This window comes from Moschus berezovskii, chromosome Y, assembly GCF_049115385.1.
Source record: "Moschus berezovskii isolate FMDL1 chromosome Y, NW_MosBer_1.0, whole genome shotgun sequence".
Lineage (NCBI taxonomy): Eukaryota > Metazoa > Chordata > Mammalia > Artiodactyla > Moschidae > Moschus > Moschus berezovskii.
This window is the reverse complement of record NC_142489.1, coordinates 42111421-42137217: the sequence shown is the minus strand read 5'-3', so window position 1 is coordinate 42137217 and position 25797 is coordinate 42111421.

The window sequence follows — 25797 nt, the reverse complement described above, 5'->3', positions numbered from 1 at the left end:
CTTATTCAACCTCACAGTTACCCTGGCCACTTGGAGAAAACAAGAGTGAGCACAGAAAAGTGTGGGTTTGGGGAAGCGGGTGAAGATGGATGGCAACAATGGCTTCAGGAGAAGGGTTGTGTGCAGAGAAGGGGTATGAGCCAGACAAGGACAAGGTAGGGACTATTATGGGGCAGTGTCAAAGGGCAAGAGGATCTTGGGAGGGTTCAGTTAACCTTGAAACTTCTTTTTGAGCTCAGTTGAAAGGAGGTCTCCATCTTTTCATTCTCGGTATCTAGATTTGGCTTTTCCATAATTAATGTAGAGCCTTGTGATTTGTCAATCACCTTAGTCATTTTGAGGACTCCCAGTGGTCAACTCCCAAGTTCCTGGGGACCCCTATATATACCACAACACAGGGGGACACACCCTTATGTTTTATTAGGTCACAAATCACTTCCCCAGGCAATGGTGGCCCTGGGTGAACCTTGACATCACAAAGCACCATCCTGACACCTCTAGGGTAGGATGGAGGGCAACTCATATTATTTGCTGGGAGAAATGAGGCATTTGTAATGCCCCTTAATAGCCCTCTAAACTCAGCTGCCATCCTCATCTCTTTAAGTCAACTCTGAAGAGTCACATGGCAGGGAGAATGTGTCTCCTCCAAACCTTGCCTCACAGCCTCAGTATTCAGACCTTCTTTCTGTTCTCACTCACATTTAATCATTATCACGTTTTTAATATCTTGCCTAAAATCCATCCATGATAATTAGGTTCTACTGAATTATCTGTGGAAATGAGACTCATTCCACTTTCCTCCTACATGGTGGTCTTAAAGCACGTTGAAGACCATTTAATTCTGGGTCACCTACCAGAAATATTTTCCATCCCACCTCCTTTTCTCAGTGTTCATGTGGCTCTTCTCAGTTTTGTAGTTTCCAGTCTGAAACCCCTGTCTTCAGGCTATTAGACTGCACTGAACAAACTTGCCCTTGCTCCAGCTGGAATTGTCTTGTTTCAAGTCTAGGAGTCATGGTCACCTCACTAAGTGTATTACCCAGGTTTGGGTTATAACACGGTGATGGGGATGAGGAAGATAAATGCATGCTTCAGATTATACTCAGTAATCCCATGCAGGAAATGACCACTCGTGACTAATTAACCCAGGAGGGTGGAGCTTTCTCAGATATGTGTGAGCCTCATGTGCAAAGATCTTCTCAACATGTGCCCTCACAAATTACTTTTCTCATCCTGTTTTCCTTCAGGCACCTCCATTGGAGCTTTTCTCACAGTTGAGACCATGGTGGAATTCATTCCTATTAATAACTACCAGAAGTTTCCAGCTCCTTGGAGGAAGTACTAATTAATCATGTCTTGCCCATCTAGTTCCCAATATCTCTCACTGAGGGTATTGGCTCTGGAGGACAGGGGAATTCGTGTGCTTCATTGCAGTCCTTTTGTTCCTAATTGACAAGCAGGCTCAGGCAGCCTGAGGACACTGTGCCTCCTGTATCTTGGAGATACAGTTTTTTGTCTTAGTGGGGCTTCCTGGATTTTCTGAGAGGAACCCACTTCCTGGTGTCCCCTGGCTGCTTATTCACCAAGGATGCATCACACTGCTTAAAATTTTATGAGGTAGGACAAAACACACCATAAACGAACCCAAAGGATGACTCTTAAAATTTTTTTAGAGGCTAAGACATGATAGAAAAATGTGCAAAAGGCATGAACCAACAGTTTATAGGAAAGAAGTAGGACTGGACATTCACTTAATTAGATGTTTAAAAGACATGAGCAGCCAATTGACAAGAATGGTATAGAACTAGACCCTAACCACATTAAAACTATATTTAATCTCATTAAGGTAAGAAAAATCACATTGAAACCCTCTTGAGAAATCATACTGACCCAGAAGTGGCATAGGTTTTAGAACTTTCAGAGACATTAAAACACTTGGAATAACTGTGTTTCATACTTTCTGAATTTAGGTTGAGACCTTGATATCATGAAATACACTCAATTTCATCTTATAGATATGAAAACTGTAGTGTCAGATGACAAAAACTGTGGATAGGAAGTATGACAGATTGGACAAGGCCGCAGGAAAAATTTGCGTACATGAACAGGTAGCAGCAGAAAGTTTCCAGAATGAAGCACAGACTACACCAATATATACAAAGAAGGATACAGAATAATCTATTGATTTTTGCCCCCCAAAGAATGCAGCATTGGTAAAACATTTCAAAATCAATCAGTGTAATTCAGCTTACTAAAGAACTAAAAATGAAACACGGAAGGATCATCTCGATAAATGCTGAAAAATAATTCGATAAAATCTAATACCTGTTCCTGGGTTGGGATGATCCCCTGGGGGGAGGGCATGGAAACACACTCTAGTGTTCTTGCCTGGAGAATCCCCAAGACCAGAGGAGCCTGGTAAGTTTACACTCCATGGGTTCTCAAAGATCTGGACACAACTGAATGTGCACCTTCTGTAAGAAAAACTCAGCAAACTAGAAATAGAAAACTTCCTCAACCTGATGAAGGTAATAAGCTGTATAACTGACACCACACTTTATAGTAGAACACTGGGTGTTTTACTTCTAAGATCAGCATCAACAAAAATATGTCCACTCTCATTATATTGAATTTCTGTCCATGAAGTCATTTTAGAAAATATAGAGACATTATCCAGTTTGAAAAAGAACAATTAAACTGTTTTGATTTGTCAGTGACATCTATGTAGAATATCCAATGAAATCTACAGCAACAAAATAACTAAAACTAATAATTAATTTAAGCAATCTTGAAAGATATACAGATGATATATACAATTTAAGCATTTGTTTTAATTAATTGTGCCATGATGGGCCAAGATGAATCCAGCAAGACTGGGACTGAACCTGAGGCTCCAAAGAGATGAGTCAGCCATAGGCTTGGTCAGCCCTGTGAAATCAATGGTGACACATCTTTAGAGCTGTGATTGGAGGGCTCTGGAAGCCCCAGCAGGTGCTCAAATCTAAGATCACAAGGAGGGGAGCACAAGCAGGGCAATGATGTTGTCCAGTAGGCCTGTCTCCCTTGGGCCAGAGGCAGTTCAGAAGATGATGCTAAATTTATTCAGGAAAATGTAGTTTGTGGATATTGGGAAGAGAACTAGGTCAGTGCACGCAGTGAGAAAAAGTAAAAACCATGTTTAACTTCAATATAGTTCATATTTTGTGGCTTCCTTGGTGGCTCAGTGGTAAAGAACCCACCTGCCAATTCAGGAGTCAGGAGTCAGATCCCTGGGTCAGGAAGATCCCTTGGAGAAGGGATTGGTAACCCACTCAAGCATTCTTGCCTGGAGTATCCTGTGAAGAGAAGAGACTGGTGGGGTTCAGTCTCTGGGGTTGCAAAAGAATCTGACACGGCTGAGTGACTGAGAACACAATATATTACCCTATGTCATTTGCATCTTTTTTAAGTTCATATTTTTAAAGTTGAAACTATACTTCATCTGCATTTTGGTTTCCACTGTTCTTTGTTCTGCATTTTTCCAACACTTTATTGTAAAAATTTTCAAAGATTCAACAAGGTTGAACATGTTTTCTAGCTAATACACGAAGACTTCCCACCAAATACCACTATAACTATTTTACAATACTTCATTTCTCATGTGTCTATCCACTGTCCATCCCTCTATCCATTGATTAATACATATTATTGCGTGGTGTATTTTATGATAAATTGTAGACATCAATATGAAAGTCCGTAAATATTTCAGGAAGCCTGTCATAAAGTAGTGAGCTGTATTTGTTTGCAGCACTTTTTTTTTGGATACAAAATTTACACACAATGAAATATACCAATCTAGTTTTCACCATTCATGTTATTTTTTATTGAAGTATACAATATTTTGATATAAAGTTTACAGACAATGAAATATACCAATCTATTTTTTGCCATTCATATTACTTTTTATTGAAGTATACAATATTGTGATAATTTGTGCTGACAGCAAAGTGATTCAGTTATAGACATACATGTGTGTATATACACGGTGTGTACTTATATAGATATATCTTTTCTTAATCCTTTTTTTTTTTTTTTTTTTGTCTATGCTGTGGCTATGTGGCATTAGTTCCCTGACCAGGGATTGAACACACACGCTCTGCAGTGAAAATGTGGAGTCTTTACCACTTGACCACCAGGGAAGTCCTATATGTATATTTTTTAATATTATTTTCCAATATGGCTTATCATAGGATACTGAATGTAGTTCTCTGTGTTCTACAGTAGGACCTTTTTGTTTATGCATTCCATATGTAATAGTTTACATCTGTTAACCCCAACCTCCTATGCTTCCCACCCCCAACCTCTTGCTTTTAGGAAAACATAGGTCTATTCTCTGTTTCCATGAGTCTGTTTCTGTTTTGTAGATATGTTCATTTGTGTAATACTTTGATTCCACATATAAGTGATATCATTTGGTATTTGTCTTTATTTGTCTGACATTTCACTTTGTATGATCATCTCTCAGTCCACCCATTTTGCTGCAAATGGCATCATTTCAAATTGTATGGCTGAGTACTATTGCATTTTATATGTGTACCAATTCTTCTTAATCCATTCATTTTGACAATCCCTGGTCAAGGAAGTAATCCCACATGTCACACAGTGTAGGTGAAAAAAAAAACAAAACACAAAGATAAACAAAAGATATATATACACATAATGTATATAGACATATATATGTTTAACTGAATCACTTTGCTGTAAAGCAGAAATTAACACAACATTGTAAGTCAACTATACTTATACTGCAAGGAGATCCAACCAGTCCATTCTAAAGGAGATCAATCCTGGATGTTCATTGGAGGGACTGATGCTAAAGCTGAAACTGCAATACTTTGGCCACCTCATGCGACGAGTTGACTCACTGGAAAAGACTCTGATACTGGGAAAGGTTGGGGGTGGGAGGAGAAGGGGATGACTGAGAATGAGATGGCTGGATGGCATCATCGACTCGATGGGCATGAGTTTGAGTGAACTCCGGGAGTTGGTGATGGACAGGGAGGCCTGGCGTGCTGTGATTCATGGGGTCGCGGGGAGTCGGACACGACTGAGCGAATGAACTGAACTGAACTGATACTTCAACTAAAAATATAACATTAATAGAAAAAAGGTTGGTATATTTCATTATATGTTAAGTTTATATAGAGAGAAAATCACAGACACAGCTATAAAATTGTAAACAAATGGCTAAGTACTTAACGGCAGGCTTGCTGAAATTACTATGGAGATGCATAATGATGGGTGCAATTTATCACAAAATGTACCAAGAAATAAATGGATTGATGGATGGATAGAGGGATGAACAAATGGATAGATACATGACAAACGAAGTATTGTAAAATAGTTACAGTAGAATCTAGGTTCAGAAGTCTCCATGTATTATCTAAAAAACAAATTTCAATTTTATGAATGTTTGGAAATGTTTATAGTAAAATGTTTGGTAAATGCAGAGCAAAGAACAATGAAAACCAAAAGGCACATGAAGTGTAATTCCAACTTTAAAAACATGAGCTGAAAAATGATGAGAATATAAAGGGCTAAAATATGCACAGTGGTGAAAGTAATCATAGTTTTTGCTTAATTTTTCACACCCTGTGCACTGACCAAGTTATTTTCCCAATATCCACAGACTATATTTTCCATAGTATAGGTACCATCACCTTCCCTCTGACCCAAGGGAGACAGGCATACTAAGCAGCATCATTGCCCTGCTTGTGCTCCCCTCCAGGTGACCTTGGCTTTGAGCACCTGCTGGGGCTCCCAGAGTCCTCCAATCACAGCTCTAGAGATGTATCCCCGTTGGCTTCACAGGACTGACCAAGCCTTTGGCAGGGTCATCTGTTTGGATTCCCAGGTGCTGCCCTACGCGTCATGGCTTCGTCTTGGCCCATCATGGCGCTAACCCCCCCACACACACTTCTTTTTCTTCTTCTTTTTTTAAATATTCTTTCTTTATATGCATATGTATTAGAGGGAAAATTAAAAAGCTTATTGAAAAGTACCTGTGGAATGGCACACAGATGAACTGAGCGAGAACAGCATCTCCAGTTCTTTCAACCAACCGCCTAGCTTCCTAAAGTTCTTCTCAGTTATTTCAATTTCTTGTTTTAAGTGATCTTTGTTCAGAAGCCAAAAACGTGAAACTTACAAAAGTTTCTATGCAGTAATGTAAAGTTCCTACATGGCAAAATAATAAACAGGAATGATAAAATGCCGAGAAATATTTGGAAGATACCTGACAAAGTTTTCATTTACCTATTATATGCAGAGTTCAAAATCAAAATTGAAAATAAGAAAAAGAAGCTGGAAAGACCAATAGAATACAAAGATGAAGTAAGCTTACTGAACTAAGAAACACATATTACACAGAGAAAGGAAAAAGAAGCACAACTTTCAAAAAACAGAGGGAAAATGGTGAACCTAACTAGTAATAAAAGAAATGCACACCAAAACAATAATGGAAAATGATTTATTACCGTGCGAATAGCCAAAAGTTCAATGAGAAAGTTGAAAAGTATCAATTTTTCCTCCAACTTGAGGATGAGGGATTGAGATATTAATGCTCATAGATTGCTCTGAAAGCATAAATTATACAAGTTTCTGAATGACAGTTTGACTGCATCTAATAAACTTACAAATGTGTGGAGCCATTTAGCAAAACCCTGTTTAGTATTTACATTACAGAAACATTTATGCAAAATTATATAAATATTCAGTACAGTTCAGTCACTCAGTCGTGTCTGACTTTTTACAACCGCATGAATCACAGCATGCCAGGCCTCCCTGTCCATCACCAACTCCCGGCGTTCACTCAAACCCACCTCCATCGAGTCAGTGATGCCACCCAGCCATCTCATTCTCTGTAGTCCCCGTCTCCTCCTACCCCCAATCCTTCCCATCATCAGAGTCTTTTCCAGTGAGTCAACTCATCGCATGAGGTGGCCAAAGTTTTGCAGTTTCAGCTTTAGCATCAGTCCTTCCAATGAATACCCAGGACTGATCTCCTGTAGAATGGACTGGTTGGATCTCCTTGCAGTACAAGGGACTCTCAAGAGTCTTCTCCAACACCACAGTTCAAAAGCATCAATTCTTCGGCGATCAGCTTTCTTCACAGTCCAACTCTCACATCCATACATGACCACGGGAAAAACCATAGCCTTGACTAGACGGACCTTGGATAGCAAAGTAATGTCTCTGCTTTTTAATATGGTATCTAGTTAGTCATAACTTTCCTTCCAAGGAGTAAGCATCTTTTAATTTCATGGCTGCAATCAGCATCCACAGTGATTTTGGAGTCCAGAAAATTAAAGTCTGACACTGTTTCAACTGTTTCCCCATCTGTTTCCCCTGTTATTAATATCATAGCTGGAATTTTAAAACACTTTGAGCCTATATGAAACAAGCTAGTTGCACAGTTGCATTACTGTTGAAGTTATGACAGCCAGTTGTCACAAAGTCTCTAGTTTGCTATGAAATACCTAAATCCTCCATCCTAAAGGACATCAGTGCTAAGTGTTCATTGGAAGGACTGATGTTGAAGCTGAAACTCCAATCTTTTGGCCATCTGATGTGAAGAGCTGACTCACTGGAAAAGACCCTATTGCCGGGAAAGATTGAGGGCAGGAGGAGAAGGGGACGACAGAGGATGAGATGGTTGGATGGTGTCACAGTCACGATGGATATGAGTTTGAGTAGACTCTGGGAGTTGGTGATGGATAGGGAGGCCTGGCGTGCTGCAGTCCATGGGGTGGCAGAGAGTCGGACATGACTGAGCAACTGAACTGAACTGAAGAATGAAAATGAGGAGAATAAACATAGCCATGTGGATCAAAAGAAAAACTCCAAGGTATCTGATACAAATGTATGACAGAGAAAAACCAAAGATTCTGAGGGTTTAAACTCAAAGAAAATCTAAACATAAAATCAAAACAATAAGAAAAACATTTCAAAATACACAATGCACTGCCTGTAGAAAGAGAGAGAAACGGAACAAAGGTAAATTATACAGAAGGGGTATGTCCTCTCTGATCTGTCTCAAAATCCCCAGGGAACCTCCTTCGCTGGCAAGATCGTTGCCTCAGAGCAACTGGCTCCAACATCATACCATGACTTGCCACAACAATGTGGCATTATATTATTAAAGTAAAAGATAAAAACTCAAGGGGAGGAACACGTCCCATTAGAAATTCGACTTCCACTCAATAGCAAGTCTATGTCTGACTCTCCCATCACTTTACTGTCCTAACAATGGAGCCAAGTGGATATCCCGTCCTAGAACTGACTTCCACAGTTTCTCCAAACGTGAGCGGCCGGAGATTCAAAGGCCAAATGAAGATTCAGCGGGACGCGATGATTCCACAGCACTGTCAGCAGAGACAGAGACAGACGGAGGGAAGTACACAATCTAAGGGTTTTAATGTCTCTAAGAGACAGAACACGATCACAGCCACACATACCCAAAAAAACTCAGAATTTTCCACTTGCATCTGTTGTAGATTGCAAATGACTGTCCTTTAAAAAAGAAAAAAAATAATCTTGTCACCATAAAACAAGCACTGTAATTCTCAGGTTGTAAGATTTGGCTAGTTTCTAAATGTACAAGAATAATTGCTTATTTTTATCACATTGCCACCACACAATTCATACACCCACTGTGGATGTGATCTGAAGTTTTTGCTGGCACGAGCTGAGTGGTGACATATTTCTTCACTTCTGAGTATGTTCCCGCCCGGTTCTGCAACGCTCACAGCGTCTGGGCTCACCCACACTTTCCAAAGCCAGGGTTATTTTAAGACAACACTTTTGGTGTCTTAGGATAGCTCACTTCCTTATCTGCTCACCTGTGCAGTGGCTTTGCCTTTCCTTCTTGAATCACAGCGTAAAAAGCGACCAACTATACAGACAGTGAGCAGCAGAAAGTGGCAGAGACATGGGGCCACCCCCTCATGAGAGCAATCCTGTAAGAGATGCCCCGGCAAGACGGAAGTCGCTCCGACCCCAGGACGCTCCTCCCTGAGCCCCAGAATCAAGGACAGCAGATGTCACTGCCTGAATGAAGCGAAGGGCTTTGTGGACAATGCCAACAGGGGTACCTAATCACTCGCTTTTGAGTCAGTTAAAGGGGAGATTATCTTAGAGGTTCTGATCCTCTCAGCCGGTTCTCCCTCACAAGCAGAGCTTTTTCGCTGACGGTTTAGCAGAAGGGGTAAGTCGGAGATACCCCAGGCATACGAAGGACAAATGTGAATCAGCTGACTTGAGATGGATGGACCTAGAGCCCGACACACGGAGTGAAGTAAGTCAGAAAGACATATAGTTAAACATATGTTTAACACATATACGTGGAATCCAGAAAGATGGTGCAGAACAAGACTGTAGATGCAGGAGTAGAGAACAGACATGTGGACACAACTGGGTAAGGAGAGGGTGGCGTGAACTGAGACAGTTGCACTGACAAACACGACCACGTGTAATCGAGACAGCTAGTGGGAAACCGCTGATTAGAATAGGGAGCTCAGCCTGGTGCTCGGAGATGACAAAGAAGGGTGGTATGGCTGGAAGACAGGGAGGTTCAAGAAAGAGGTGATAACTCTGTGTATGTGTGTGTGTGTATTATAACATTATAATGCTATAATATTATGTAACGTGTTAAATTATAACATTGTTATACACATGAAATGTTTTATAAGATAAATACATGGAATGTTATAAAATTCCCGCTGTGATATGAGTTACAGCCCTATATATAACTATACACACACACATATATAGTAATGGCTGACTTACACTGCTGTATGACAGAAAGCATCAATTCTTTGGTGCTCAGCTTTCTTTATAATCTATAGAATGGATGCTTCTGAATTGTGGGGTTGGGGAAGACTCTTGAGAGTCCCTTGAGTGGCAAGGAAATCCAAGTAGTACATCCTAAAGGAAATCAGTCCTGAATATTCATTGGAAGGACTGATGCTGAAGCTGAAACTCTGATCCTTTGGCCACCTGATGCAAAGAACTGACTCACTGGAAAAGACTCTGATGATGGGAAAAATTGAAGGCAGGAGGACAAGGGGATGACAGAGGATGAGATGGTTGGATGGCATCTCCGATTCAATGGACATGGGTTTGGGTGAACTCCTGGAGTTGGTGATGGACAGTGAGGCCTGGCATGCTGCGGTTCATGGGGTCGCAAAGAGTCGGACATGACTGAATGACTGAACTGAACCGAATGGCAGAAAGCAATACAACACTGTGAAACAATTATCTTGTGATTTAAAAATAATTAAATTTAAAAATAATTTTTAAAAAGTGTGTCAGTGCATTCTTTCTTACTTGGAAGACAAGAAACCACATGCAGGGACAGGTGAGAGGTGTCCAGGAATAGAGTATGGCCACCACCCGACATCTAGCAATAAAGCAAAAACCTGCACTGACAAGCAGCAAGCTTCTCCACCATGGGAAGGAGTCTGGATCTGGATCTGGGGTCTTCTCCACAGAGCCCACAGTCAGGAGCCTACTCTAAAGGGCACTGTGTGACTTTGGTCTTCCAAGACACTTAGCAAGAATTCTGCAATGCCTTGCTGCGTTCTTGACCTACAAGAACTGTGAGCTAATAAGCAGATTGTGTCTGAAGTCATCCACACCTTTGGTCAGTTGTTACACAGTGGTAGAAAAGTAATACCAATGTCTTCCTTGAGAACTTCTGACTCTTCTGGGTATAAGATAAGCTACAAGGATGCAGTGGACAACACAAGGTATATAATCAATATTTAATAACTTTATAAGGAGTATAACCCATCAAAATATTGCATTAACTTATTGTACACTTGAAACTAATATACTATTTTTTAAACTTTTCTATTTTTTACTGGTGTATAGCTGATAAACAATGTTGTGATAGTTTCAGGGGGACAGCAAAGGGACTCAGCCATACATGCACATATATCCATTCTCCCCAAACTCCCCTCCCATCCAGGCTGCCACATGACATTGAGCAGAGTTCCCTGCACTGTACAGCAGGTCTTTGTTGGTTCTTCACATTAAATACAGCAGTGTGTCCATGTCCATCCCAGACTCCCTGACTATCCCTTTCTCCATCCTTCCCCGCTGAGAACCATAAGGTTATTACAGAGTTCCCTGTGCTGTCCAGCAGGTCCTTGTTGGTTCTCCATGTTGAACATAGCAGTGTCTACATGCCTACCTCAAGCTCCCTAACTTTCTCTTCCCCTCACTCTTCTGCCCTCAAGTTCTGTGAGTCTGTTTCTGTTTTGTAAATAGGTAGCATTTCTTTTTTTTTTTTTTTTATGTAGCTAATTTATTTTTTATTGGAGGCAAATTATTTTACAATATTATATTGGTTGGTTTTGTCATACATTGATATGAATTTGCCCCGGGTTTACATAAGTTCCCCCTCCTGAACCCCCCTCCCACCTCCCTCCTCCCTTTATCCTCCCTCTGGGTCATCCCCGCATGCCAGCCCCGAGCATCCTATAACATGCATTGACCCTGAACTAGTGATTCGTTTCACATATGACAACATACGTGTTTCAATACAGACAAGCAAAAGCTGAGAGAATTCAGCATTACCAAACCAGCTCTCCAACAAATGGTATAGGTAGCATTTCTTATGCACCCTTATTTTCTCTGCAGTTCTGTTTACAATAGTCCAGACATGGAAACAATGTAAATGTGCACTGACAGAGGAATGCATAAAGAAGATACTGTGTGTGTCTGTGTGTGTGTGTGTACACACAATTACGTAGAATGAAATAATATCATTTTTGTAGCAACATGGATGGACCTACTTACTGATCATCATACTGAGTAAAGTAAATCAGACTAATATAATATTGTAAAGTTGACTATACTTCAATGAGAGCAACATAAAATAAAATGCACCCAAACCTTGGGACTGGCTATTTTGAGATGACCATGGGCTATAAAGGACTTCCCTAGTGGTCCAGCTGCTAAAGAATCTGCCTGCAATGCAGCAGACCCCAGTTCAATTCCTGGGTCGGGAAGATCCCCTGGAGAAGGGATAGGATACCCATTCCAGTATTCTTGGCCTTCCCTGGTGGCTCAGCTGGTAAAGAATCCACCTGCAATGAGGGAAGACCTGGATTTGATCCCTGGGTTGGGAAGATCCCCTGGAGAAGGGAAAGGCTACCCACTCTAGTATTCTGGCCTGGAGAATTCCATGGACTGTATAGTTCACGGGATCACAAAGAGTTTGACACAACTGAGGGACTTGCACTTTCATACGATACAAACAGGCAATAAAGGTCCATCTGGGGTTAGTCTTGTCTCCTTTCTCCTGCAGTGTACAAGTCACACTGCTTATACCATCTACAAGTTTCTTAAATACATCCTTCCTGGATTCTCAGCTGGGTGACTTTCATCTACGTTTTGGCAAGAACCTCCTCCTTCTCTCATCTCATCTCCAGCCTCTGGTCTGAGCTCCCTCTGACCGTCCACCACCAGATTCATCCTTGCAAAACAGAGCTGGGACTGACCTGCCTATGCTGCTTCTTTAAAAATATAAAATAAGGAATCATCATGGGGTGCTTCCCTGGTGGCTCAATTGTAAAGACTCCACCTGCCAACACTGGAGACACAAGTTAGATCCCCAGTCCGGGAAGATTCCACTTGCCTCAGAACAACTATGTCCATGTACCACAAGTACTGAGCCTGAGTACTAGAGCCCAGGAATCACAACCACTGAGCCCACTTGTCACAACTAGTGAAGTTCGTGTGCCCTAGAGACTGTGCTCTGCAATGAGAAGCCTGCAAACCATAAACAGAGAACAATTTCTGCTCGCCCCAACTGGAGAAGAGTCTGTAGCAGCAAAGACCCAGCACAGCCAAGAAATAAATAAAATCAGCTTTACAAAAAGAATCATCATTACCTCCTTTGTTAAGCATGCAACTCTCCTGCTGGAAGTCAAGTTCTCCAGGACCCATCTCCAATCTTCCTCTCAGTCATTAATTTTTGTGACATCACACAGTATTGACTCCAATCAAACCAGCGCCTTGGACTGATGAGTTCCTGTCCGTGTAGTTTCGTGATGTTCTGCCTCCACCCAACAGCACCAGAAACATGCTGTTTCTGCTGCACGTGCTAATGTGTGCCTTGATACAGGGGTGGTGCTGGTACACCCGCCTCAGTTCAGTTCAGTCGCTCAATTGTGTCCGACTCTTTGCGACCCCGTGGACTGCAGCACACCAAGCCTTCCCTTCCATCACCATCTCCCAGAGCTTGCTCAAACTCATGTCCATTGGGTTGGTGATGCCACCCAGCCATCTCATCCTGGAAGGCCTGTTCATATCAGAAACTGAGCAGTCCAACCTACCTTCCACAATGTATGTTTCATACTCTGAAGATGATCAGACTCGGAGAACAAGAAGATGGGGAAACGGAGCTGGATAACAGAGCTGCCCGTGAGGGAAAGCTCATGGTTTCTCAGCCTGCCTTCCACGTTCCTGCACGAAAGCAATCAAGGAAAACCCCCAGGGCTCTTCTCTTTATAAGCAGAAAGGCTACCTGGAGAAGAGGAGGCTCTAGGGTGAGTCCTGATGTCCCCTTGTACAGGACACTTGCTGTACCATTCGGGGGCTCTGTGACATGGAACGGAATCATCAGAGGTGCAGTCCAACACAACCTTAGCGGTCACAAAGCCTGCTCATCTGTACTGTATGCCTGGACACTTTCACTAAATATATGGAAGCGGAACTGCAAAACTGCAGTGACAGGAACTCACACCAACTGCCTGGTAAATTAAACACTGATTTCAAACGCTTTTTGAGCAAAGAGAAGGGGTTTAGTGGTTTAGAAGTGGTTTAGGTCAATGTAGCAAAGCCACTACAATATTGTAAGGTAATTAGCCGCCAAATAAAATAAATATATTTTTTAAAAAGTGGTTTAGCGAAGAGAATGGAAAACACACACCTACTTGACACCCAACAGTATTCTAGTCATTCCACATCTGTTAGCAAAGATTAAATTTATGTGTAAAGGAAAATAATGAAAGAGCCAGAAAGAATACTTGAAGATTAAAATTAGAAGGATGGGAATAGTTCATCAGAACAATGGAAGACAAAATAGGGGAACACCTAGAATATAAAACTAAAAGATAATGTGTATATATAATTTGAGATAAAAGAATAAAAGCAATTTAGTTGTCCAATCAAGTGCTTTATTTTCCTTTTTTCTAAAAACATGAGTAATACACTTTTCAGAAAGAGAAAATAGAAGGGAATATGTTACTTTTACAAATATAAAGCTGGAAACATGGTTTTAGGTCCAAGGTAAGAGGAATGAGCGAGAACACAAGGCCTCCTGTAATTCTAGACTCTCATCGAGTAAGTCAATCACAAATGCTGGGACATGCAGTCCATGTAGATTATTAACCAAGGAGTGCGATTTAAAGTTCAAAAGTTAAACAGTAAAATCCACAGTTGTCATATAGAAACTGATTAGCAAGTGTCTACAGAATACTGTAGTAGAAGCAGTGACTCCCCCTCTTTCGGGATGACCATGCTCCGATCCCAGAAACCTGTGCAGATGGTACCATACAGCGACTCTGAAGATGGGAAGAAATTAAGGATCCTTGGACAGAAAATTATCCTGGCTTATCTGGTGGGCCCAATGGAATCCCAAGGACCCTTATGAGAGGGATGCAGGATGGTCAAAGGTGGGAAAGTGATGTGAGGTAAGAAGCAGAGATTAAACAATGTGCTTCAAAGGTGGAGACAGGGGCTGTAAGCCCTGCAATAGGGGTGTCCTTTAGAAACCAGAAAAGGCAAAGCACTGGATCCTCCCCCAGGAGCCTCTGGAAAGAATGCTATCCAGTCCCCTGCAAATACCTGGATTTTAGCCCAAGGAGACCCACTGCAAACTTCTGACCTCTAGACCTGAAAGATGATAACTGTGGGCTGTGGTAAGTTACTAAATGTGTTTTTATTTGCTCAAGCAGCAATAGGGAACTAATCCTGGTATGAGAATGAGCTAATACATGAGTAAATAAATGGATGGATGGATAAATAAATGTACAGTTAAATTTGTACAGTGTACACATTTATAGATACATCTATCAGTAAAATTTAGATACATCTATCAATAAAATCTACAGATAGATCTATCAATAAAACTTAGAGATAGATCTGTCGATAAAACAGATACATCTAACAATGAAACTTACAGACACATCTATCAATAAAACTTATAGATACATTGATAAAACAGATATATTATCAATAGAACTTATAGATACATCTACCAATAGAACATACAGATACATCTATCAATAAAACTTAGATATATCTATCAATATAGCCTATAATACATCTGTCAATAGAACTGATAGATACATCTATCAATAAAGCTGATAGATACATCAATAAAACTAATAGATAAATCTATCCATAGAACTTATAGATATATCTATCAATAGAAATTACAGATGCATCAATAAAACTTACAGATACATCTATCATTAGAACTTACAGATACATCTATCAACTGAACTTATGGATACATCTATCAATAAAACTCACAGGTACATCTATTAAAAAATCTTATAACTACATCTATCAATAATACATAGATACATCTAGCAATAAAACTTATAGATACATCTATAAAAAAATCTTACAGATACATCTATCAATAAAACTTACAGATACATTATCAAAAAAATCTTATAGATATAACTATCGATAAAACTTAGATATATCTACCAGTAGAACTTACAGATATATCTATCAATAAAACTTACAGATACATCTATCAAAAAATCTTATAGATACATCTATCAATAGAATTAATAGATACATCAATAAAACTCACAGATAGATCTATCAATAAAGCTTACAGACACATCTATCAAAATATCTTATAGACACATCTATCAAAAAATCTTATAGACACATGTATCAGAAAATCTTTTAGACACATCTATCAATAAAATTCATAGATTACCAATAAAACTTACAGATATAAATTGATAAATAACTATACAAATAAATTTGCATGAGGTGCCTCCATAAGCCTGAAGGAGTACCACCAAGGCCCTGGGGATGCTGTGACTATGTGCTGTATACATCTATCGTTTCTGGACACACTATCAGGTTCAGCTGATACTGTATTTCCTAGCTGTCTTCATCAACATGTGTTCTTATTTCATCATCCCTGCATATATTCATTTAAATAAGCAGAAGGCAACAGAGAGATGTCCCCCTCAGCATTTGCTTTAACACACGTGATTAAATTTTTTCTGACTTCTGAGTATTCCTATGTTCCTGGCTTGGTACAAAGCAGTAGTATGGTTTCTTAATATTACACAAATTTCCCATCATCACAGCCCCAGATCACATGCCAGCCACTTAACAAGCAACAAGAAGCAGCCAGCTGGCATCCTTAGCTGAAAGTGAATGCCAAGCTTTTTCATGAGACTGCAACCCCATTTTGTTAATTTAACTTGCGGGTGGCCTCAAACTTTGCTTTTTAGACCACGACTGCAGGTTCCACTTCTCAAGGAATATCTTCATTTAGAGGCTTCTAAACTATGCTGGAAGGAAAGTTATGACCAACCTTGATAGTATATTAAAAAGCAGAGACATTACTTTGCCAACCAAGGTCCATCTAGTCAAGGCTATGGTTTTTCCTGTGGTCATGTATGGATGTGAGAGTTGGACTGTAAAGAAAGCTGATCACCAAAGAAGTGATGCTTTTGAACTGTGGTGTTGGAGAAGACTCTTGAGAGTCCCTTATACTGCAAGGAGATCCAACCAGTCCATTCTAAAGGAGATCAATCCTGGATGTTCACTGGAAGGACTGATGCTAAAGCTGAAACTGCAATACTTTGGCCACCTCATGCGACGAGTTGACTCACTGGAAAAGACTCTGATGCTGGGAAAGGTTGGGGGCGGGAGGAGAAGAGGACGACGGAGAATGAGATGGCTGGATGGCATCACCGACTCTGTGGACTTGAGTTTGAGTGAACTCCGGGAGTTGGTGATGGACAGGGAGGCCTGGCATGCTGTGATTCATGGGGTCGTGGAGAGTCGGACAAGACTGAGCGACTGAACTGAACTGAAACTATGCTGGGGACTTCTCTGGTGGTCCAGTGGTTAAAAATCTGCCAGCCAATGCAGGACACGTGGGCTCCACCCCCAACGCAGGAAGATCCCACGTGCTGCAGAGCAACTAAGCTCATGCACAGCAGCTACTGAGCCTGTGTTCTGGAGCCTGGGAGCCACAACTACTGAGCCTGCCCTCTGGAGCCCTTGTTCCACAGTGAGAGAAGCCACCACAATGAGAAACCCACTCACGACCATGAGAGAAAGCTTACATGCACAGCCATAAGTAAATAAACATTATTTTTTTTAAATACTTGAAAAATAAAGTAAAATATGTTGCAAAAAAAATTCATATATTTGAAGCTGGGTCTTACTCATCTCAAAGGAAGTGAAAGAGACACAGAGACAAGGATAGAAGCTCAGTTCTATTTCTAACTCCAGGCAGGAGTTTGCACTCTGGGTGCATATTCACATCAACTGTGGGGGCCTCAGAAAGTGGAGAGCCATCTTCCACAACCCTCCACCCCCCTGCACTGGGTGAGAATCTATAGGCATGGTGCCCCACCAACAACATTTGAACAAACAACTCAGGCTAAAGGAAAAATGACTTCAAGAGGATACAGTAATGAGCCCCTACATGTGGTACGATGTATTGTCCAATGAATACGGAGATTTTATGACCATGTTTTATCACAACTGTAACACTAGCAGTGACTAATGCCTCATTCTTCCTTTCTGCTGAAAGCTGTCCCTAATATACCAACACCCCACATGCTCAATAAATGTTCTCAGATATAACTAAATCTGACTCTAAAGTTACTCTTGAAATTGATTCATAATCATAGAATAGGGATACTGGGCCTATTTATGAACTGTAAGACTGGACTTTCCTAAGAATCTGTTCAGTTCAGTCGCTCAGTCCTGTCCAACTCTGTGACCCCATGGACTGCAGCAAGCGAGGCTTCCCTGTCAATCACCAGCTCCCAGAACTTGCTCGAACTCATGTCTATTGAGTGGGTGATGCCACCCAACCATCTCCTCCTGTGACGTCCCCTTCTCTTCCTGCCTTCAATCTTTCCCAGCATCAGGGTCTTTTCCAATGAGTCAGCTCTTTGCATCAGGTGGCCAAAGGATTGGAGCTTCAGCTCCAAGAAGCTTCCTAACTTTCCGAAGAATAGTCAGGCTGAAATCAGGCACACGAATTAAAGCTGTTAAAGCTAAACTGTGTTGCAATGGTTTTAAAATACTTTTCATTCCAGGCTCCCCTGGTGGCTCAGTGGTAAGGAATCCACTGGCCAGTGTAGGTGATGCAGGTTCAATCCCTGACCCTGGAAGACCCCCCACACCATGGAGTCACCAAGTCCAACCCTCAAAAGTACTGAGCCTGTGCTATAAGGCCCAGGGACCACAACCACTGAAGCCTGAGCTCCCTAGAGCCACTCTCTGGTCAGCAACAGAAGCCACTGCAATGAGAAGCCCCTGCTCACCCCATCTAGAGAAAGACCCACATAGCAATAAAGACACAACACTTCCAAAGACAAATAAATATTTTAAAAAAGAATTCATGTATTAAAATATATATATATATATATATATATATATATATATATATATATTTCATTCCATTTAAAGATTTATGAAACTGAATTGCTTTCTGAAAGCACTTTTCCAAACGACTGGCCCTTCTTCTGAATAGATATAATCAAAAAGGTCACACAAGAAAGTATTGAGTTTTGGAACATCTTATGGAAAAACCCAAGTTAACTTTAAAGCCAAGCCAACAAATTTAAAAATATGTTTCTATTGTTCAGTCACTAAGTCATGTCTGACTCTGCGATCACATGGACAGCAGCATGCCAAAGTACAGAACTGTGTAAAAATAGAGCTCATTATAATTCTCCCCCAATTTTATTTTTTCCCTCTAGTTTTTTTTTTTTTTTTTTTTTTTACCATATCCGTCCAAAGATCTAATTATGTTCTGAACTTTGGAATATATTTTCTCCATGGTAAATTCACCTTAAGTGCTGAATCATGTGGAAGTTCCAGCAGGTGTTGCTTATTTAATTGGGTGATTTCTCCCAGTTCTCTTTCATCTTTCTCATCTTTGGAACAATTTCAAATTATCCATATTTTCAGACATCTGATAAGCTCCTGATCCTAGTGGTCCAGGTGCAGTCTAATAAAGTAAGCACATCACATCACCTAAAAATATCAGAGGAGCCACTTGCCTTTCCAGCTTTCTGTCTACTTTCTGCACTGCATCTTCCACACTGGAAAGGATTCCTGAAAAGTTACTCTGTGAAATAATGCCATTTGCTGCAACACGGATGGACCTAGAGGTTGTCATACTGAGTGTACTCAGTCAGACAGAGAAGGAGAAATATCAAATGACATTCCCTATACATGGAATCTAAAAAGGAATGATACAAATGAATGCATGTACAAAACACAAAGATATTCACACACTGAAAGAATGAAGTAACAGTTGCTGGGGAAAGGGATTCTTAGGGAGTTTGGGATGGACATGCACACACTGCTGCATTTAACATGGAGAACCCACAAGGACCTACCAGATAGCACCGGGAACTCTGCTCAATACTCTGTAAAACCTTTATGGTTACCAGGGGAAAGGATGGGGGAAGGGATTCCTAGGGAGTTTGGGATGGACATGGACACACTGCTGTATTTAAGGAGAACCAGAAAGGACCTGTTGGACAGCAGAGGGAACTCTGCTCAATACTCTGTAATAAGCTTATGGTTCCCAGGGGGAAGGTTGGGGGGAGGGATAGTCAGGGAGTTTGGGATGGACATGGACACAATGCTGTGTTTAACATGGAGAACAAACAAGGAGTTATTGTATACCAAAAAAAAAAAAAGAAAGAAAGAAAGAAAAGTTACTCTGTAATACTTAAACATTTATGAGTGAGTGAGAGGCGGAGTGGCAATGTGCCCTGTGTGCATTCTCTTATCTAAGGATCACTGGAGGAGATTCTTCTGAAGTTGACTAGCCAATCTTAATAGCATTCAGCTTCCATGCCTGAGATCGTGGTACTGACCAAGGACAGACTGGAGTGCATTGAGAACACATGGTTCAGCAACGCTGTTCATGACATTCAAGTTACAAACCTTCCTCTGAGATTTCCATGGCATCCTTTTTCTCCGCACACAGTTTTCATTTCCACGTAACTCTTTAAAGAGTTGACACTAATGTGTATCCATCCAAAAGGGATTGTTAAAAAGGAAAAAAAAAAAAAGCACTTTCTCAGCAGAAATGTCTTGACCAGAATATGTCTTCTCAATGGAAGTTAAGATCATAAATATTTTTGTACACATTTAGGTAGAAGGGGAAGATATGTAATTATGCATTTGATTGCTGACCTGATTTTCTGTGTTAGCTGACGACAAAAAAGAAAAGTTTCTGTATTTTTGTAAAACAAAATGACTCCATGAAGAGGACACAGGGCATTAAATATATTAAAATACAAACTATTCTCAGTTTGGACCATGAAAAGGATTACAAGTTACACTTAATTATTTTAAGAGTAAAATCAGTAACTATGTGTTATACTGTGTATGTGCTGTGGTTAGTCTCTCAGTCGTGTCTGACTCTTTGTGACCACATGGACTGTAGCCTGCAGGGTTCCTCTGTCCATGGGGATTCTCCAGGCAAGAATACTGGATGGGTTTCATGTCCTTCTCCAGGGGATCTTCCCAACCCAGGGATCTAATCCACATCTCCCATACTGCAGGTAGATTCTTTATCATCTGAGCCATCAGGGAAACCCTATACTGTGTGTATATATATATTCTTCAGTTAAATTTATGAATTGTCTTATAATCCCACAGAAAAAATCTATCAAGTAACAACAACAATAGAAAATAATTACAATGCTTGGCATTATATTTATAAGACACTGATTCAACTAGCAGTTAATGTGGAAGTCATTTTTCCACTGCTCCCAGCAAGCAAAATAACTATGAATATACAGTTCAATAAACAAGTCCTTTTGTGAAAATTTACATGTATATAAAAGACAGGACAGAACTTCATCTATGTATTAACAGATACAACTACTTTGGCCACCTGATGCAAAGAGCTGATTCATTGGAAAAGACCCTGATGCTGGGAAAGATTGAAGGCAGGAGGAGAAGGGGATGACAGAGGATGAGATGGTTGGATGGCATCACCAATGTGATGGACATGAGTTTGAGTAAACTCCAGAAGTTTGTGATGGACAGGGAGGCCTGGCATGCTGCAGTCCATGGGGTCGCCAAGAGTCGGACACGACTGAGTGACTGAAAAGAACTGAAAGGTGGAGAAGGCATCGGTGATTTTCCATGGATGAAGAGACAGAGCACAGAGGATTTTTCAGAAAGAGGAACTACCCTGTGAGCTTTTATAATAATGGATACGTGATTAGACATTTTTCCAAGTCCACTGAATAGACAACTTGAAGAGTGAACCCTACCTTAAACAATAGACGTCGAGTGATTATGATGTGTCATAATGAGAGTTCATCTTTGATTTTATAAAAATGCACCGTTTTTTATTAAAAAAATATAGTACCATTCCGTGATGTCGATAATGGGAGAAGTCATATACATATCAAGGCAGGAAATACATGGGAAACCTCTGCACCGCCCTGTTGATTTTTATGTAAACCTAACACTCTGAATAAAAAATAGCATCAAAAAAAAAAAAGAAACACCAGGTCACAATCCCCACTCATCCTTCCACCACAGGGATTGTCAGGGCCGGTATTCCAGAGTGTGGAGATGACTGGAGGTCTTCTCCTGGTGGGAGTGAACTGGCTGTGGCTACACTGAGTGTTCTAACAGTAACTGCTTCTAGCCGTAGTCCTCTATATTCTTGTTATTTCATTTCTGAATATTCAGTGTACTTTGCTACTTTTTAAAATCACTGTCTTAGCGCCATGGAGAATTAAGGAAAATGTGTGTGTCCCTGTTAGGAGAGAAACCATGGGGTCCCAAAGAGACGGACACGACTGAATGAACTGAACTGAGGACAGAAGCTGGTTGTGCAGAGTGATGCTCAGGAGAAACCGGTTATAGTGAGTGCAAGTGACCTGCCAGACTCCAACAGCCAGCTACATGATCAGGAGAACTGCTGCATATAATAGAGGAAAGTGCAACAGCTCTGCGGGAGGGAAATCCGAAGGAAGAATGGCTTTCTGGCAGCTTATGGAATGCGGCTTCAAAGTTTTCGTAATTTGGCTATTAAAGAAAATATGGACTGAAAAAAAAAACAAAAAACACCAGGGAGGATGATTCTGAGTTTAAGCAGCGTACAGTCACAGGTGGATACATCAGCATCAGCCACTGCTCTGAGAATAAGCGAAACTGGCTTCTTCACAAAACTGAGCTGTGGCTCTTGAAATGGCCATCGCAAACAGTGGATCTCAGATTTCAGGGATGGATACAGCACAGTGTCTCCTCATCGTCACAGCGGCTCCAACTTTTTCCAAATACGGAGTGAGAATCGCTAAACATCTCTTCAGATTCTGTTTCTTTTCTTTTTTTTAAAATTTAATGAATACTTATTAAACATTGATTCGGGGTAATTACTATGCCAGTAGTTAATTGGTTAATTGGAAAACTCTACAAAAGTAATGGTCTAAAAAAACAGAAAATAAGAACTAAACTAAAAATGTATACAACATTCATTCTCCCATATCTTAATGTATGTAGGTTTTTTTTGTTTGTTTTTTGAATGTATGTCTCTTCAATCCTAAAAAAACCAACCCTGAATATTCATTGGAAAGGCTAATGCTGAAGCTACTTTGGCCACCTCAGGCAACGAACTAACTCACTGGAAAAAACCCTGATGCTGGGAAAGATTGAAGGCAGGAGGAGAAGGAGACAACAGAAGATGAGATGGTCAGATGGAATCACTGACTCAATGGACATGAATCTGAGCACACTCTGAGAGATAGGGAAGGACAGGGAGGCCTGGTGTTCTGCAGTCCACCGGGTCACAAAGAGTCAGACCCAACAAGTAAGGAACTGAATGACATCTCTTAGCTTGAGCTTAGTATCTTTTCCATAAGCCACACCTCTAATTACTTGCTTCTTCTTCAAAGACACTGGTAAAGGAATTTAAACCCAGATTTCTGAGAGAGATTACAGTATCTATGGACTTTTGAATGTCCATGCTTTTCTTTTTCCTAGATTGCAGTATGTCTACGATCAATATCATATGCTTACTTCCTATGTTTCAAGAAATGATGTGTTACCAGGGGACTCTAATGGGCCTCTGAAGACTGAAAAGTAGTCATTAAAATATTATCCAGTGTCAATCCATCAACAGGACAGATATTCTCCTTCTGGATTACTTTTTTCTTTCCTTATATGATACCTACGAGATTAAGAAGGATAAAATCAGAGACAATTAGAGACATCGAAATCAGAGCAAAGTTAATGTGTAGTTTGTGGCTCAATACAAAAGCCAGACATTTTACAAAGGAACGGACCAGGGGATTACAGGAAAGGAAAATGCCACAAAACTTTAGGAAAGCAGTATTTCAAGACTCACACATTAACAACGCACTTGCCATAGTGTGCCACTGGACAGAGTGTTTTATTGATAAACTGCCCTAATAGTTGTGCTCAATATGAGTGTCTACAATCACTGTAATAAGAAGAAAGTGAACCTTGTTGGGCTATGTGAAACGCTGAGAATCACACTACTGGAGGGAGGACGTGGAACTAAGTGTGAGGCATTTCCTTACGTATCCGCTCTCATGTCTTATATCACGTTTTACTCAAGCTCTTGAAATGGTAATGCCAGTAACCTCCCACCTAAACCTTTATTGAAAAGAAACTGTTAACAAATCAAAAATCGAGTGCATGAAAATATTCATAACAGTAAAAACTGTGAGGTACCCACAGAAACAAGTAAAATTTGGTATATTTATCAAAAGACAAGAGTTAACTTATAATTCTGAAATGCATTTGGTGTTATAGAAAATAACACTGATAAACTAGTAAATGAAAAAAAGCAGATTAAAACATTTTATGAAAACTACAATTTCAAATACCAGACCACCTTACCTGCTTCCTGAGAAATCTGAAATCAGGTTAAGAAGAAAAAGTTAGATCTGGACATGGAACAACAGACTGGTTCCATATTGGAAAAAGAGTACATCAAGGCTGTATATTGTCACCTTGCTTATTTAACTTATATGCAGAGTACATCATGAGAAATGCTGGGCTGGAAGAGGCACAAGATGGAATCAAGATCACCGGGAGAAATATCAATAACCTCAGATATGCAGATGACACCTCCCTTGTGACAGAAAGTGAAGAAGAACTAAAGAGCCTCTTGATGAAAGTGAAAGAGGAGAATGAAAAAGTTGGCTTAAAGCTCAACAGTCAGAAAACGAAGATCATGGCATCCGGTCCCATCATGTCATGGAAAACAGATGGGGAAACAATAGAATCAGCAACAGACTATTTTCCTGGGTTCCAAAACCACTGCAGATGATGACTGCAGCCATGAACTTAAAAGATGGTTGCTTCTTGGAAGAAAAGCTATGACAAACCTAGAAAGCATATTAAAAAACAGAGACAATATTTTCCTGACAAAGTTCTGTCTAGTCAAGGTTATGGTTTTTCCAGTGGTCATGTATGGATGTGAGAGTTGGACTATAAAGAAAGCTGAGCACCGAGGAATTGATGCTTTTTAACTGTGGTGTTGGAGAAGACTCTTGAGAGTCCCTTGGACATCCTAAAGGAAATCAGCCCTGAATATTCATTGAAAAGATTGATGGTGAAGCTCCCATACTTTGGCCACCTGATGAGAAGAACTGACTCATTGGACAAGATCCTGATGCTGGGAAAGATTGAAGGCAGGAGGAGAAGGGGATGGCAGAGAAGGAGTTGGTTGGATGGCATCACTGACTTGATGGACATGAGTTTGAGCAAGCTCCAGGAGTTGGTGATGGTCAGGGAAGCCTGGCGTGCTGCAGTCTATGGGGTATCAAACAGTCGGACACAACTGAGCAACTGAACTGAATGATAATTTGTAATAATAGAAATATAACTTAAGAAACCTTTAAAAATCATTAGAACATGAATTTCAGCTCAGAATAAATTACATAGGTCTGTATAGATGTGTAAGAGGAAAGATAATTCATTTTTCTATCAATGGATTCTTGGAAAGTTTCCAATATGGGGTCTGGAAATCAAATATCCAAATTGAAAATCTACTGAACATGCATCCCTTAAGCTAACCCAAACAGACAATGGCCAAAAAAGCGGGATAGGACATTAAGGATGGAGATACAATCATGTGGAATGAACTTCTTAAAACTCCTTTCACTATGTTTAAACCTCTTTCTTGCCTGTATTTGTGCATTCAAACTCTTTGTAAGAGGGGTGGTCAGAAGCCAATGCCACTGTGCTCAATATTAACGAAGGATGCTAATCAATTTCAGAACATTCAAACCAAGCAATGACACCACATGGCAAGCTGAACTAACTGGTAAGCAGCCTTGTTGTCTTCTTAATACATTTTTACATTCTTCTCAGCTATGACATCTAATACAATTCCATGTAGCCATATATTACGCTTGATGATAAAGTCACAGCTTCTCAGGAGTATGACTTAAGTGATCATCATCAACACGGACCTATTTGAATAATTAGTGCTGGGAGCCAGCGAGGGAA